Below are 15309 nucleotides of genomic sequence, written 5' to 3'. Positions count from 1 at the left end.
CAGCATTGTAAAAAGTTAAGGCATGGAACAGTAATGATTTTCGTCAAATGAAACTTTGAGTCAAACTAGCGTGTATAACTTATCCGCAGCAGTAAGTATGATGCAATTACAAATGAAATTTATAACGATCCTGTGTTGCTTCTTAATCATCGATTATCAATTTATCAAGTTATCAATTAATTCATGAATATTGCACAGGTGTTCATGATACGTAATTTTCTGCGACAAAGATTGACAAAAGTAGCGTCTGTCATCAATCACGGACCAAGACCGTGAAATTCAATTGCACATAATTTCTGCATTATCGTTTGTGATGAAAATAAAAATACGGCCCTATTCTATTTCAAATATTTTACTTTATGCAAATGTGAAATGGAGCGATGTGTTATATTATCCCATAAAACTTTCAAATTCAAACCTTTCGAACTAGCATTTGTTTAAAATCAGTTGAATCATGGTCGAAGCAATGGATCTTTTTAGCTTCCACCGTAACAAAATTATGCAGTAAGCGTGTGTGTACAGTTATATCTCCGATGAAAATAATTTTAACTCCAAACTGCAACAAAGTGCAGTTAGATGAAAATTGTAGGAAATATTCGAACAGCCTAGTATTTTGCATACAAAATTACAAATTTATACGAAAAATTATAAAAATTTACAAGTTTCTATAAAAGATGATTACAGTTTCCGACAAGATACTTTTTTTTGTTGAAGTATCAATAGAATTGCGTTGAAAAGTATAACTTTTTATGAACTCCGTGAATTTTTGAACCATCGTTAGATGTATCTCTCTCACGAGACAAACTTATAGCACACATGTTAAGTACCTAGCAGAATTTGGATCTTCTTTGGCACACCGATTTTTTCATTTTTTGAGTACAAACTAGACGGACTTAGAGAATCTATTGTGTATTTGTGAACTCAACTTATCTTAATAACTGAGCCTCTCTGTGAAAAAACTATCGTTTGTTAATTCTCTAACAATGAACCGCAGAAAGGACACGATATTCTACAACAAGTTACATCGATTTCAACATTTGATATACGAAAAACGGTCGCGTAAATGTAAGCCATTCTACAGTTATCTATCCAATCCGACGATAATCTATTTTTTTATCGAATTTCTATCTTATGGTCGTGTAGTCCACCTACCCTTGCAGACCGACTAAATTCTTTCTTTTTCTTTCACACATTTTTTTGACGATTTTCAGGATGTGAATAACTTTCCTGAATTCCGCTACGAAAGATTGATACGCCGTCGAAATTTTAATTCTCTCCGTTCCATTGTTTAATTAATATAGGAAGAAAAAGGGTGAGTTTGCTCTGTAGGCAAAGGTAGGATTCGAGTACTACACGACCTTAATCGTATAATCAAATTCCTGGTTGGGCGTAGCAATTATTTCTCCCAGAGATCTACTATTGCCATGTGATAGTATTTTTCAGTATCTTATTAGTTCCGTCTGTCTTTTAGGCTGCTACTTCACCTCCGTATAAGTAATCAATCAATGAATCCCACAATCAAATTCTGTTCATACAGCACATTCGCGTGATCAAATTCGAACTAACGATCGGTTGTCGAGTAAAAATTCCCACAATGAAACAGGAAATGAAGTAAATAACTAATTCACGCACACGGAAACTATGACCATAATAAATGACGATCGGATCATACGTAAACAGCTTAAATAAGCTGGGTAGGTACTACATAAATGAATGGTAAATTTCGTGCATCTAAATATTTAAGGTCATGTAGTACTCTTCCTACCTTTACCGACCAAGCGAACTCACCCTTTTTCTTCCTACGTTGAATAAAGAAATGAACGAATAGGGTTCAAATTTCGACGGTAAATCTCTCTTTCGAAGCGGAATTCAGAAAAGTAACTGTATCCCGAAAATCGTCAAAGAAATGTGAGGCTTGCTTTAGGAGTACTACGTGACCTTAAAATTCTACATTAACCGCAGTCAGCGCTGAACGGCGTGCGGCAGGCTGACGATGGACAGTGCCAACCAGAGTGCTAGCATGCCTCGGTCTGACGAATGAACCACGAACCAGCCTTCGATGAACGCTTCGGTTATTCATTAATTTTCCAGCTCCGAGTTTGCGCTGCCGCTCCTCGGCAGGCGCCAGTTGCCGTTCACACTCATCGGTGGCTAGTGTTCGTCGGTGGACACGGCGGATCTTTTCGTTGTGTTTGAGCAGCTGGCCGAGTGGTCAGTGGTCAACGGGATCCGTTATAATCCTCTTTTATTTTTTACCTATCTGTCAGACGGTGACTGCGTCGCTGCGAGCACTGACGGCCAACATACGCCAAAACCCCATCTCCAAGGTGCGAATTAATACAAGAGCGACCACCCTGAACACAGCCGGCTGTCAAGGGCTCGGAAAGCTCTTGGGGTCGCCGGAATAAAGAGCGCAACCTAACCTAACCTAACCTTGGGACTTACAGCGGTTGACAAGCGAGCCGCGAATCCAGCAGGGGCGAATCACGTTTCGCTGACAACGTCGACGAATGTTCGACAGAAATAATCCCATTCCGTCTGGATCTTAGCTCTTTTTACGCTGCAGATCATACATTGTTCAAGATTCCTCGAGTGTCTGTTTAGTGACGCACGGAGTGCAGTGTGCCGGGGTAATATAGCACTTGAGTTACAAAGTTCAAATTTCGAACCTGGAACTAACGACTGTCGACCCGGGACTGCAGAGCCGATAGTGCTGACCTGTTTTACGCGGAATCCTGCTAAGTGGTAAGCTGCACTTCGCCTTCATTCGGAATTCCCTAACTATGTGTGTATTTTACATACATTGACATCTTTCAGCTGCATTCCTTGGTTTATTATTGACACAGACACACGAGATCTACTACCGTTCTGGAGGCTTAAGCACGACGGATTAACTCGTTGAAACACTGTTTGCTCTACTTGCCAGTATATAGTTCATTATTCAGTCGAGAATTAATAAAGAAGCTTACATAACTGACGTACATCGAATAACAATCATTTTATTCATTCCCCATACCCAATAATATTTTTTGTCTTTCCCTCCGAATATTTTTCATTCCACAGCTCTGAACGAGGTTGAAGTTAGTAACGTTATCTTAACGAAACATTGGGGAAAAAACACAAGGTTGAAGTTAGTAAAGTTAACGTAACGCAACTTTGGGGGGGATTACTATTTTGCAAGTTTATAGTGACTTTGAAGTAGTCAAGTTTTCAAAATATGAATACATTTTGCCTTTATTATGATTTACTGAATGTTGGACATTCCTGCAATTGTGAAATAATGATTTTTCGAAACGTTAATCATTACAATAACTTCAGCCTCTTACGTACTTATATACTCATTTGCCTTGACCTCTAATACTGTGAGGGAAGATAATCCTAGATCTGTTATGATTTAATAGGGTATAGTTCTCATTATTCATCCTAAGCGGAATTATCGACGAATTTTCTTGCCGAGCAAATGTTTTGCCAAGTCCAACGTATTTACGGGGCCAGCTTTACTCATAAACAATTCGTGTAGGCACGCTGTGCAAATACGCGTACATACTGAAGCGATGTTTATCTCCTTGCGTCTATGCGATGTTATTCGTTCCACGTTAGTTCAGCTTGTCAAAATCGATTCGTGGCCGTTCTTATACATTTACCATTCTTGCTGCGGTATTTTATTAATATCAGAATTCATCAAACTTGTGTTGAAGCTCCGGAAAATATCTGTCACTGTCTGCAAATAAGTTTCGAAATAATGGAGACAAATTCTGTTATCAGACTTCACATTCCGAAGTGTTGTTAATTGTTTCCATCATGACTGGATCATCTATGACGTTTAATCCGTACATCTGACAGGCGATTTTCAAAATTTTCGAGCTAAAATTCCTTAAAAATAATACAAAAATGAAGCTACCGTCAAGAAAAAAATATCGTCGAAAAGAACTGATTATACTTGATAAATACACGTTTGATTTAGATTTTTCCTACGAAAATTTCCGGAGAAAAATGAACGAAGAACAAAGTGATTACATCTTATTCTTATGGTAAAACGAGTCTCGTGGAACAGCATAACGAGAGTTCATATAGATGTATGAAACTTTCAACGATTTGCCATTCAATTATTCGGAATCGTCTTTTGGGGGGGGGGGGGGGGGGGGGTCTGAGTAAAAATCACGAACACCCGTTTCGGGACCACCTTAGTACACACACTGTAGAGTTATTCATTTACAGAATTGCTTGTCTACAGCAAGACAGGAGATGCTGCAGAAATACAAAAAGATGATGCAGGAGAAACTTTCATAAATAAGTAAAAATATTGTGTCTGAAGTTTCTACCGATCAATCTTGATTAAAAACTCAAGCTATCACCAAAAATTATTATTCCGGACAAATATGTGAGGCCTCGTTAATTTAGTGGGAACATGAAATGGAAATCTCAATGCAATGAAGTTCATGCTGACAGCCAAAGTTAACGGCTAAATAAACTAAATTTGTTATGAGTAGAATAATTCAGTGATTTGACGACTAAGATTCTTTGAAAGTATAGTATTAGCTTTCTATGACCTTCGATAAAAATTTTATCACTGATGTGTGATCTTACTGCACCATACCGCTTATTTTATGAATACAGGAACTCAATGATAATGACTATTAGAAGATCTTTTTTGAAGTGATCCCATAGACGAAAGGGGACGAAAGTAAAATTCAACATATTTCAACGAAGTGCGTGAAGATATTCATGGGCTTTCATAGATTATTTTGAACAGGGAAGGTTATAAACATGACTTGCACGGTTATTCGCCGTGCAGGAAGGAATGTTATTTTGAGTACTCACGGCCTTAGGATTAGCGAGACACTAGGTATCGATTGACGCATAACGAGCGGCGAACGGTGCTGGCACTTAAAATGTGACAACTTTAGTACCTACAAGTACCATTCGAGAAAATATTAAAGAAAATTGAATATTCTTTCTCTTCGTTATCTTATCTATTGACTATCATCAATCAGCATTTCCGTAGTTGTTGTAAATAAAAACGTCGAAACGAAACTGCTTCAAATTGTGGATAATCGGCAAAAGGCAGGATAATTATTTACGGTAATACGGTAACAGTGACAACGTTTTTCTTTCAGACACATGGCCGGCTGTTCTAGGCTGGCGATGCGACTTCAGGTATCAGGAGTGCCAGTTGATCATCGAATGTCTTGATTCTTGCAACGTGAGGGATGCAGGAGCACCGACCGAAGCTGAAGTAGAGTGAGTTGTTTGTCATTTTGAACCAGTTATATTAGTAATAATAATAATTTGAATTTCATTATTAATAATTCATGAATAAATTGATACTTTCGGAATACCTCCGTTGTAAAAATATTTTTTTTTCAACAAATACGTCTCCAGCCAATTGAAAACGTGGCAGAACTAAGTAAATGTTAAAAAAATTTCTACATGTGAGGCGTTACCACCAATTCAGCCACTTTTTTTATCCTATTTTTACAGATTTTTTAATTTTCACGTTTCGGAAATGTTTTTCTTTTAAACGCGTATATCATAGAAAATTGAAATCGGGTAACAAAACTTTTTCATAAAAAAGTTATGTTGCCCAAGTTTACTCGGCAGATAAAAAAAATTAAATTTTTTTCGCTGAAAGTAACCTTTTTGATGTCATCAAAAATATAACATGTACATATTGCATTAAATAGTTCTTAGGAAAAAAATAACTTTCTTATGATCAGATTCTTGTTACCCGACTTCAATCTTCCACGATATAGGGGTTCAGAAAAAAATCAAATCCGAAACAAGTAGAGTAAGAAATTTTTTCAAATTCACAGAAAGTACCTTTAAGTCGTACTACTATATAACCCATTATAGAACAGATCCGAGAGGACAAAAAAAAAGTGGCTGAGTGATGAAGAACGCTTCATGTATTGAACTGTATGTCGAAAAAAATTTGGTACAAGATTCACGGAGCCATCTGCCAAGCGCGCTATATTTTTTCTTGCTTCATTTAATTGACCGATGAAACAAACTTACCCGAAGTGAAGTTCGATCGAAATTATATAAGGGTCTCGTCCGAAAGGATTACACACATATTATCGCTAATTCTATTACGATGTCGTCACATTTTCAGAGAAAAATACAGTGGAAAGTACGTTTACTCTCCACAAGCTACCCACTTCACAGTCATAAATTTTAAAGTGCAGCCCCAAATAATAGAATAACTGGACTTGAAAGTCGACTTGAAGTTTCATCTAGGTTTTTTTTTATGGATGTGGGGGGGGGGGGGGGCGGTATGTAATATTTTCGGACGAGACCTGTATATAATTTCAATAGAGCTTCACTTCAGGTAAGTGTAAGTTCGTTTGATGGGTCAATTATATAATTAAATTCATTCTGCCTTGTACTTTTGATTTCAACGGACGATTGTAGAACTTCGCAAAACGTAGGAAGAATTAGACCATCCCGCTGTCGCTGTAATAATATTTATACCTACGCCCTTTCTAAAGGCGTTCGAGGTGGACGCATTTCTCTTGCTGTACGCGGTTAATCCTCCTCCTCCTCTACCCCGCTCTCAGACAAGACAGACTTGATTCACCTACTGTTTTCGTGGATGCCTGTTATGTGGTTTCTTATAAGTAATTAGTAACTGATCACAATTGTTTGGTTTCAATATATTTCTCGACTGTTCGAGTTGGACAAAGTTGAGGTCTGTCCATGAAAAAAGGTAATTTTAGGAGTGTCTGACCAATTCCTGCTTCAGACGTTTTAACGAGATGAATAATTTCTACTTCCAGACCATTTGGCGTTTTCTTAATATTACTTTTTTTTTATTTTTATAAGCGATAGCGTCTGAAGTCGGTGGGCTGTACCCAGTACCAGTAAGGTTACCAACTTTAGCGTGAGATCGGGTAATTTTAGTGACTCTTAGAGGATATAACTTAGATAAATAGACTCTTATAAACTCTTCTAAGAAATCTATTCAATAACAAGCTTGACGCCAAATAATTTTTGGCGATCAGTGATATATGTAGCTGCTCTCGTTGAAGTCAATGTGCCATAAGAGGCTCCCGCTTCGAACTTCTCGCGATCTCGGTGAGAAATTGTAACAAGTCGATTTCCTCAAAGATATATGGATCTTTGTCATTCGATGTATGAGATTGCCACCAGGTTTTGATTGTACTGGAATACTGTTTAATCGTTGCTTCAGATAATGAGGCCATCATCATGTTGATTGTAGGGGGCGAGAGGTTCTTTGAAGCGAATGCTGACCTAATAATCTGCCGATAGTCGGTGACAGCTTGTCGGCCAAGGGATAAACGAGTTTTCTGCAAGGAGATAAAAGTAGATTTCTCGCAAGTTTAAATATTAATGGTTCTTCTACAAGGAGAGCCGTAAACATAGGGAACCAAGGCTGTGATGTCCAAAACGGCACCACTAGGATTCCACAAGCTTTATCAGCGACTATCTTCTGCAATACTCTGGGTACCAGCGTGAATGGAGGGAACGCGTAAAAGTAAATTGAACTCCAATTCAAAGTAAATGCACCCACGAAATCTTTAAACCGCGAACAGAATTGTTTGCATTTTGTATTAACTCTAATAGCGAATAAATTTATAGTTGGTACAGTAAAGCGTTCGGTAATGCTTTTAAATGCAAAGCCGGCAAGCTCCCATTCTGTGTCAATGTTGTTCAGCCTTGATTCCTTATCTGCGTGAACATTGTCCTTTGAGGGGATGTACGACGCGAAAATCCATAGATTTCGTTTATCGCATCACTTCCATATCTTTCTAGCTATGTTATTTAAGTGAGGATATTGTACGCCTCCTATGCGGTTAATCTATGATACAGCAGTCGTGTTATCCACTTTCAAGAGAACGTCGCAGTCACTTACATCCGAAGCAAAATTTGTTAGTGCCAGAAATACCGCAAGTAATTCTAAATAGTTAATGTGAAATTCTCTTTCTTCAGCTGACCACAGACCACGGACTCACTTACAGCTGTGGAAGGCAGATGCCTGTTAGTCAATCATCAGAATACACTAGTTTGTACTCACGAGCGTTAAAGAAGTTGGTCGAGGGTGCTATATTTGATTCCCACCAACCTAGGTTAATCGGAATACCTCTTGGTAAACTCATGTTGGCCTCATAGTCGTTATCACTAACAATAAGTAGTAACGCCAAGAATTTCTAGGAGCTTAGTGTTAGTGTATAGCCATCCATATTTAATGACTGGACAAGCTGCAGCGAGACTGCCTATAAGTTGGGCTAGACTCCTGATTTTGCAATGTTTTCTTGTACGGAAATCCTCAATCTTTTTGATGTGTTTTTGAAATTAAGTCAACTAGATATCATATTATTTGAAGTTTATGCATTGTATCTCCATGTCGTATGTTTGTTGACAAAACAATTAGGTACTTCAAATAAAATAAGCACATGAATATAGCCTAAAAAAAATTCACAACAATTGATCGCCATACTTTGTTGATCTAACCGGTGCTTGTTTAACGTAACTGGTTGAATGAGTCCAACTTGACTTGTTTACGAGGTAAAAAAAGAAACAGCACATGCTTTGAAACAAGTAGAGAATATATTCATCGTAAATATCAGTATACTAATACTATAAACGGCCACTAGGCGGAACTTTCTCACTTCGGAAGTAACTGCAGATATAAACGAAGAAAGGATAATACCAAGTTTCGAGTCATCGAAATAGATATTGTCAAAAAATTAACAAAAATTATTGATACATATTGAATTCATACTTCTAGATATACAACGATAAGTTTCCGGGTTTTACCCATCAAATATCGGGTAAATCCCACAAAACTTTGTGTCAACAAAAGTATAAAAGATATCAATCGAAAAATGTGTTTTGCATGCTTGAATAACTCTTATGTTCAGTCAGCGCAAAAGATTTTTGTAACTACAAAGTCAATTACCTGTTTCAACCATTGAACTCTTGACTTAAAAAAACTTGAATTAGAACAAGTTCAATTTGTTTTGATTCAACAATTTCGTATCTTCGAAACAAAACGATTAAGATGCGTTCGACTAAATTCTTAGTCGTTCCAATCACGCATTTTGTTGATACGAAATTCACATTATTGCAAGGAACTCGCATCATGTTATCTTGAATAAATTGATACTCTGATACTCAGCATGATGATTCAAAGGCTTGATTTAATTCTACTTTAAGTGTTAACCCCCCTGCGCACAACCCCGAGTATACTCGGGGTTACGAAGTGGTTACCATATGCACAACCCCGAGTATACTCGGGGTCGGAGTTTTCATCGATAACTTTTGATGCATTAACTTATTCGGGGTGTTTGCCAGCGCAAATTAAAGCTTATGAGCACAGCTTGCAGAGGTGCATACTTATGAATTTCAACCAGGCCCAAATTTTTTTATAAAATGACACGGAAAATGGTGAAAATTTGTCTACAATTGTGGATAATTATGATCTTTTATCTAACATCTAGGAATGATCTAAAAGTGGCGGAATTGGGCTGAAACTTCATACCAGGGGGTTTTCGAGGCCGTTGATCATGAACCTGTTATCGGATTTCGGAAACTCCAAGATGGCGGCTTGGTTTAGCGCATGCGCAATGGAGAACTCGTGCTAGAATTTCGGAATCGAGCTGAAACTTCATACCTGGGGGTTTTTAAGGCCGCTGCTCATGATCCTGTTATCAGATTTTAGAAATTCCAAGGTGGCGGCTTGGTTTAGCGCATGCGCAATGGAGAACTCGTGCTAGACTTTCGGAATCGAGCTGGAACTTCATACCCGGGGGTTTTTTGGGCTGCTGATCATGAATCTGTTATCGGATTTTAGAAATTCCAAGATGGCGGCTTGGTTTAGAGCATGCGCAATGGAGAACTCGTGCTACACTTTCGGAATCGAGCTGAAACTTCATAACTGGGGGTTTTTGAGGCCGCTGATCATGATCCTGTTACCGGATTTTAGAACTTCCAAGGTGGCGGCTTGGTTTAGCTTTATATAAATTCAGTGGAGAAATTTAGCTGCGGGTTTTGTGATCTTGTAGATTCCAAGCCACCTGTTGAAATTTTCCCCGTACTACAAAGCAAAATAGGGTAACTGAACAGGCAAAGGCGGAAAATTTGACAGTGCGACTGAGAAATTTTGCTTTCAACGACTCCTTCCAAAATTTCTTGGCTGCACTGGTTTGAGAAGATTCTTGACATCCCCAAAGCCAATATGTCTAATTCGACTCAGAAAGGATCGATAAAAAAATAAATGAATAAGTAAATTTATTTATTTCTTGTACATGAATTCGCATGGATTTCACCAAAAGTTCGGGTTTGACCATAAAATTGGCCAATATTGACCTGTCCATTTCGAATCTGGCACTTTTGACCCTCGATTCGTGCTCAGCGACACGAAGAGCCCATGTACACAAATTTTCACGAATTTCGCAAAAAGTTTGAATTTTACCATAAAATTGGCCAATAATGGCCTGGCCATACTGAATTTCGGAAAACTAATGCGGTTTCAGCGCCCTCGAAAACATAGAGTCTGCTAGTTTCCCTGACGAACCCATCGGCCCAATTCCTGGTGCATTTCGCGATCACTTTGCTCAGGATTTCATATGCGCAGGGGGGTTAAAAGTATTTCATCCGATGAAAGTATTTTGTTGAATTAAACAAGTATTGTAATCGCCGCATTTGGCTATAACATTTAGTTGAATCAAACGGAGATCACTTAATTCAAATAATCATTTCCCTCCATGCATAATTTCAAAACATTGAATACCTAATGCACGTAAACCAAAATACATAGTTCAAAGCTGACGATAAAAATTTCTTCCGTACATTTGTTTGCCGAAGGGTCTTTTACCGATCAATAGTCAATGAGCGAAGCATTGAGACACGAAACATCTCTTCCGTGACCTCTATAAAGCCACCCCGCCACTTGCTCAAAAAAGTTCGAGAACATCATAGATTAAAGAGCTATTCATGAGCTCTGCTTTCAAATCAATTTTGAAAAGTGGTGGGGCTAACTTTCCGGTAAGTTGTAGCTTAAAAATTGAATCATACATATCCTGTTAGCTTTTAAATCGCTGAACATTTTGCCGTAAAACAAAATTCGCTGCGATGAATATTAAGAATAGTTCTCTGATGATCTAAAACAAATCGGAGCAGGGGGTGGTCAGGGGGGACTAGCTCAAAAATCAAATTATCCGTATCCTGTTAGCTCTTGAATGGCTGAATATTTTGCCGTAAAAAAAAATTCGCATCCATGAATTTTGAGGAAGGTTTTCTTTTTGTTTGTCGCCAAGGGTTGAAAATCAAAAATTGTCACCACTTTTATTAAAAAGCTCTTAAATCACGCAACATTCCAGAACTCATCATTTTGATTTCCGTTTTTTTCCTCTCGACGCGATTGGGTGTGGATATATTCATAGGGGTTGTTTATACGACATTATTTCCAACGTATATCAGGAGCTCCTAATTAGCGCCTAATTCCCACGTGGTCAGAATACCAAAAAAAAAAAAAATTTCACCTTCTTAATTTACTTCTTAATATTGATTTTCCCGTAACATAACCGAGCTAAAAAATCGCGGTTTGCAGCATTGCAGAACTCGTAAGTAGTTCTTTATTCTATGGTTTTTTCAAATATTTTCGAGCAACTCGGGAGGGAGGCAGCTTTACGGAGGTTCTTCCGTGACTACGATAAACTCGATCGGCGTTAAGACAGCTGTTTCGGCACAGAGCTTGCAAGTGCAATGTAGCGTGTGTTCGCGACAATGTCGAATAGACGAGTGAGACTAATTGCGAGTATTGCGTAGGTATACGCGATTGTATACGTGCATATAATCGGCACAATACCTACGCACACCGAACCGTTTGTGTGTGTACGTTGATTCGTACGCACCGCAGCAGCTGTCCGTTTGATTAGGGTCACTTGTCGGTAGTCAGCCAGCGAACGCTGTCCAAGGCTCTTGTTCCTTGGTCGTAATAACGCGCCGCGTATGTTACTTCTTCGCAAGCCCGTCCTCATCAGTTATCTCACCATTGCTACAGCGGTGCTTTGGCATTCCGCCGACCCAAGACGTTCAGTGGCGCCCTGGCGCCTCACGCTTTGAGGGGAACGAACTAGAGAACGTGGAAGAGGGAAAGTGAGGAAAGAGAAACAGCAGAAGAGAAGAGCAGAGTGCGCGTGCTTGATCGTTATAGGTAGGTCATCGCTGCCCAAGACGAATAAGTGTTTTCTATTCGGAGAAAAGTAAGTTAAACTGACGGAGTGATGAGGTTACCGGATAAGATGCGACAACACGACGTTCGTCGGGCTGATAATCGCATATATGCGTGTGAAATAGACTGTATTAAAAAAATCGGGATTTTTTTTTCAAAACTTGAATCGAAAATATTGTTTGAAGTAAGGAAAAAAAAAAGTTGTGTCCAAATTTCAGCTCCTAATATTAATATTCAGATATGCCTTGTCGCGATTTTCTATTTCCCGTTTGAACATCGTGGGAAAAATGTGTTTCCAACTTTGGAATTTTGTAATTCGTCAACGCATTAGTGTACTGATAAGACCAGAACGTATTTTTGTAGGGAATTAAACACTCTGCTCAAAAGGTCTTTTATCATTTTATGATAAATCTACTCATTCAAAAGTTATTTAAAGTCAAAAGGTTTTTAAGGACTTGAAATAACGTTTGAAAGAATAGATTTATCATAAGATGATCGCAGACCTTTTTTGTAGAGTATTCAATTCCCTGCAAAAATACGTTTTAGTTTTATCACTACACCAATGCGTTGACGAGTTGTTAAAGTCCAAAGTTTAAAACAAATTTTTCCCATGTTATTTAAATGGGAAGTAAAAAAAATTGCGACGAAGCACCTCTAAATATTTATATTAAGAGTTGAAACTTGGGCAGCATCTTTTTTTCGACATTTCAAAGAATATTTTCGACTCGAATGACGAAAGATAAAATGGTCGATTTCTATGATACAGTCCAATGTGAAATATACGTTAGACACGCTTGTGAATGCACCTCGTAAATCGGAAATTTGGAAAAAAGTAAAAACTGTTGGAATACTCTTCAGCAATTGCATTTGCTCCAATGACATTGAACACAAGTGGAATAACATTCCTATATGCTTAGTAGAAACGAATCTAAGGAAATTCCCAGAAAACAAGCTAACATATTATATCAACAATTTGCGAAAAGATTTTACAATCTGAACCTTTTTTTTTCCTAATCGAATGCTAATGCCTTTGGGCTGTAGGTCTCAACAAATCATCCGATGAACATTCAAACTAAATCTTACATTAGTGTATATTTTTTAACGCGGAAATGTAATAGCGACAACCATCCGTTGTACAATGATTACACCAAGCTATTTTTATCCACTCTGGAGGTAAAATTATTTGTAAAACTGTTGCTCGAACGATTTTTGGAAATCTTTATGATGAACAAAATAAGACAGAAAACATCAGAATTGCATCTAAAACACTAGAATTTAATCATTTCAAACATTTTGATTACACAACGTTTTCTCTAATTGTTGGTATCTTAGCTTGCGATATTAGAATTCGATCAGATTTATTCTTATTACACGGTGAGGACGTTGTTGCATTCGTGTAGACTATGTTCGGCGTAAATAACACTGTAAAATAAATTTTACAGTTCTTTCCCCTTCATTCATACGATCCAGTCGACTCTTTTGCAGCGTCGCGTTATATGCTACATCAGGCAGTAAGGCCACTTTCACACGTCTATTTAGAAGTATTATCCATCGTTTACGACTGTCATCATCTGTTTCAATTCCAGAATCGAGTAGTTTGTCTGCTCACACCTGCTACCCATAATTGAAAAATAACTTGACCATCGTGTAGAGCACAAAATTCTACATCGAAATATGTCCTCATGTGTCGGAACCGGCGTTAGATTAGTATAATTTAAAAAAAAAAAAAAAATTCTACTTATATGTGTATCTGGCATCTGAGGAATTTCGATGAAATAATTTCTTATTTCTTAATTTGTTAATCCGACTCCGTTTCCGACATTTGAGGACATAATTCGATGTAGAATTTTTCACTCCACACGATGGTCAAGTTATTTTTCGCCTATTTGATAGCAGTTTTTGAGGAAAACGCAAAAAATGTAAAATTTTGCTGTTTTCTCAAAACACCGATTATGCCACTCAAAAATAAATTCAAATTTGAGTTCCTAAGGGTCGGAAAACTCTGTACACAAAAATGCAGCCATAAACATCCCGAATATTTTTAATCCAGACCTATTTTTCCGTTTTTCGTCTCTTTATTTTTGTATTTTTATAAACAAGGTCAACCTGCTGCCTCTTTTCCACATCGCTCTTACATATTTTTGCCACTTTTCCGCCGCAGTATTTCTTCACGAAACGACGAGTAGATTAGGCTACCCGTTTGACCTGCGTCGACATCGAGGAGCCGCCCGTTTGACCCATGAGTTTGCTCTTGAACTTATAAACTGAATAATGCGTGACTGGAATAACTGTAGTGATAAATTATTCGATATAAGACACAAAGAGATACAGACGGAGTTAAAGGATAAGGAAGACGTGACCATGGTTCTGATGCAACTCGTAAACATGCGATATAAAATATGGCACAGTATACGTCGCGATTTCGCCACTGACACGATCGAGATATTTTACTCTCTGGGTTCTCTTGTTCCTACAAACGAGAGAGATAGTTTATTTTCATCCGGGAAACGATTGCGCCACGAGTTGGACCTCTCGACAATTAAGTCTTTAGTTACTATTATTAGCAACACGTTTCCGTCCCTACATAACCTGTGATGCAAGGGAGATTCAATTCGCGAGAAAAATGGGCGTGGACCTACTGTGCGAAGAATGTTTAAAGCATCCGGTGACGGTCGATAAAATAATACGTGGGTTAAGGGAATAGTGCGAGAGGGACATTGCGAAGTACTCGAACGCATCGATGGTTAATTGTTCTCGATAACGCAATTTCATAACAGCAGTTTGCCGATTACGCAGGTCAAAAAAAAAATATATACTTTCGCGTTTACATTTAAATGAATAAATTTTGATTCTATGCATCAAATAATAACGTAAATCTTTATTTATTACTTTTAAAGTTTACTTGTGTCTTTTTTACGTTGATAAATGAGTCCTGAAGTTTTTCGTTAATTGTATAAGCAGCAGGTAGCAGCACGTTGAAATAGAAAGCAAACTTTATGTGATAAAACTATTTTCTCTTTTATTAATTACCTGTAAGAAATCAAAATTGGACGTCTAGAATCCAGACGCGAAATTCTAGTTGAATGGTGAATTGTCTTTTAAATTGCTTCTTA

The 15309-nt window shown here is 37.9% G+C and overlaps 1 protein-coding gene across 6 annotated transcripts in view; it reads left to right on the top strand.

Annotated features, from left to right (window-relative positions):
• Window positions 1-2122: 2122 nt before the first annotated feature.
• LOC124175485 (V-type proton ATPase 116 kDa subunit a1-like) overlaps window positions 2123-15309 on the top strand; it is a 76863-nt gene continuing 63676 nt past the window's right edge. Inside the window, exons 1-3 of one of the 6 annotated variants that reach the window (XM_046555804.1) lie at window positions 2123-2327; window positions 2448-2745; window positions 5118-5241. The gene's annotated coding sequence lies outside the window, so the exon portion shown is untranslated. Of the gene's footprint in view, window positions 2746-5117; window positions 5242-11907; window positions 12179-14973; window positions 14993-15309 lie in introns of those variants that run through there. The other 5 variants (XM_046555806.1, XM_046555803.1, XM_046555809.1 and 2 more) reach the window with 5 other exon arrangements.

The sequence above is a fragment of the Neodiprion fabricii genome, chromosome 2, assembly GCF_021155785.1.
Source record: "Neodiprion fabricii isolate iyNeoFabr1 chromosome 2, iyNeoFabr1.1, whole genome shotgun sequence".
Lineage (NCBI taxonomy): Eukaryota > Metazoa > Arthropoda > Insecta > Hymenoptera > Diprionidae > Neodiprion > Neodiprion fabricii.
Note: the sequence above shows the minus strand (reverse complement) of the source record. Positions and strands in the feature narration are given on the sequence as shown.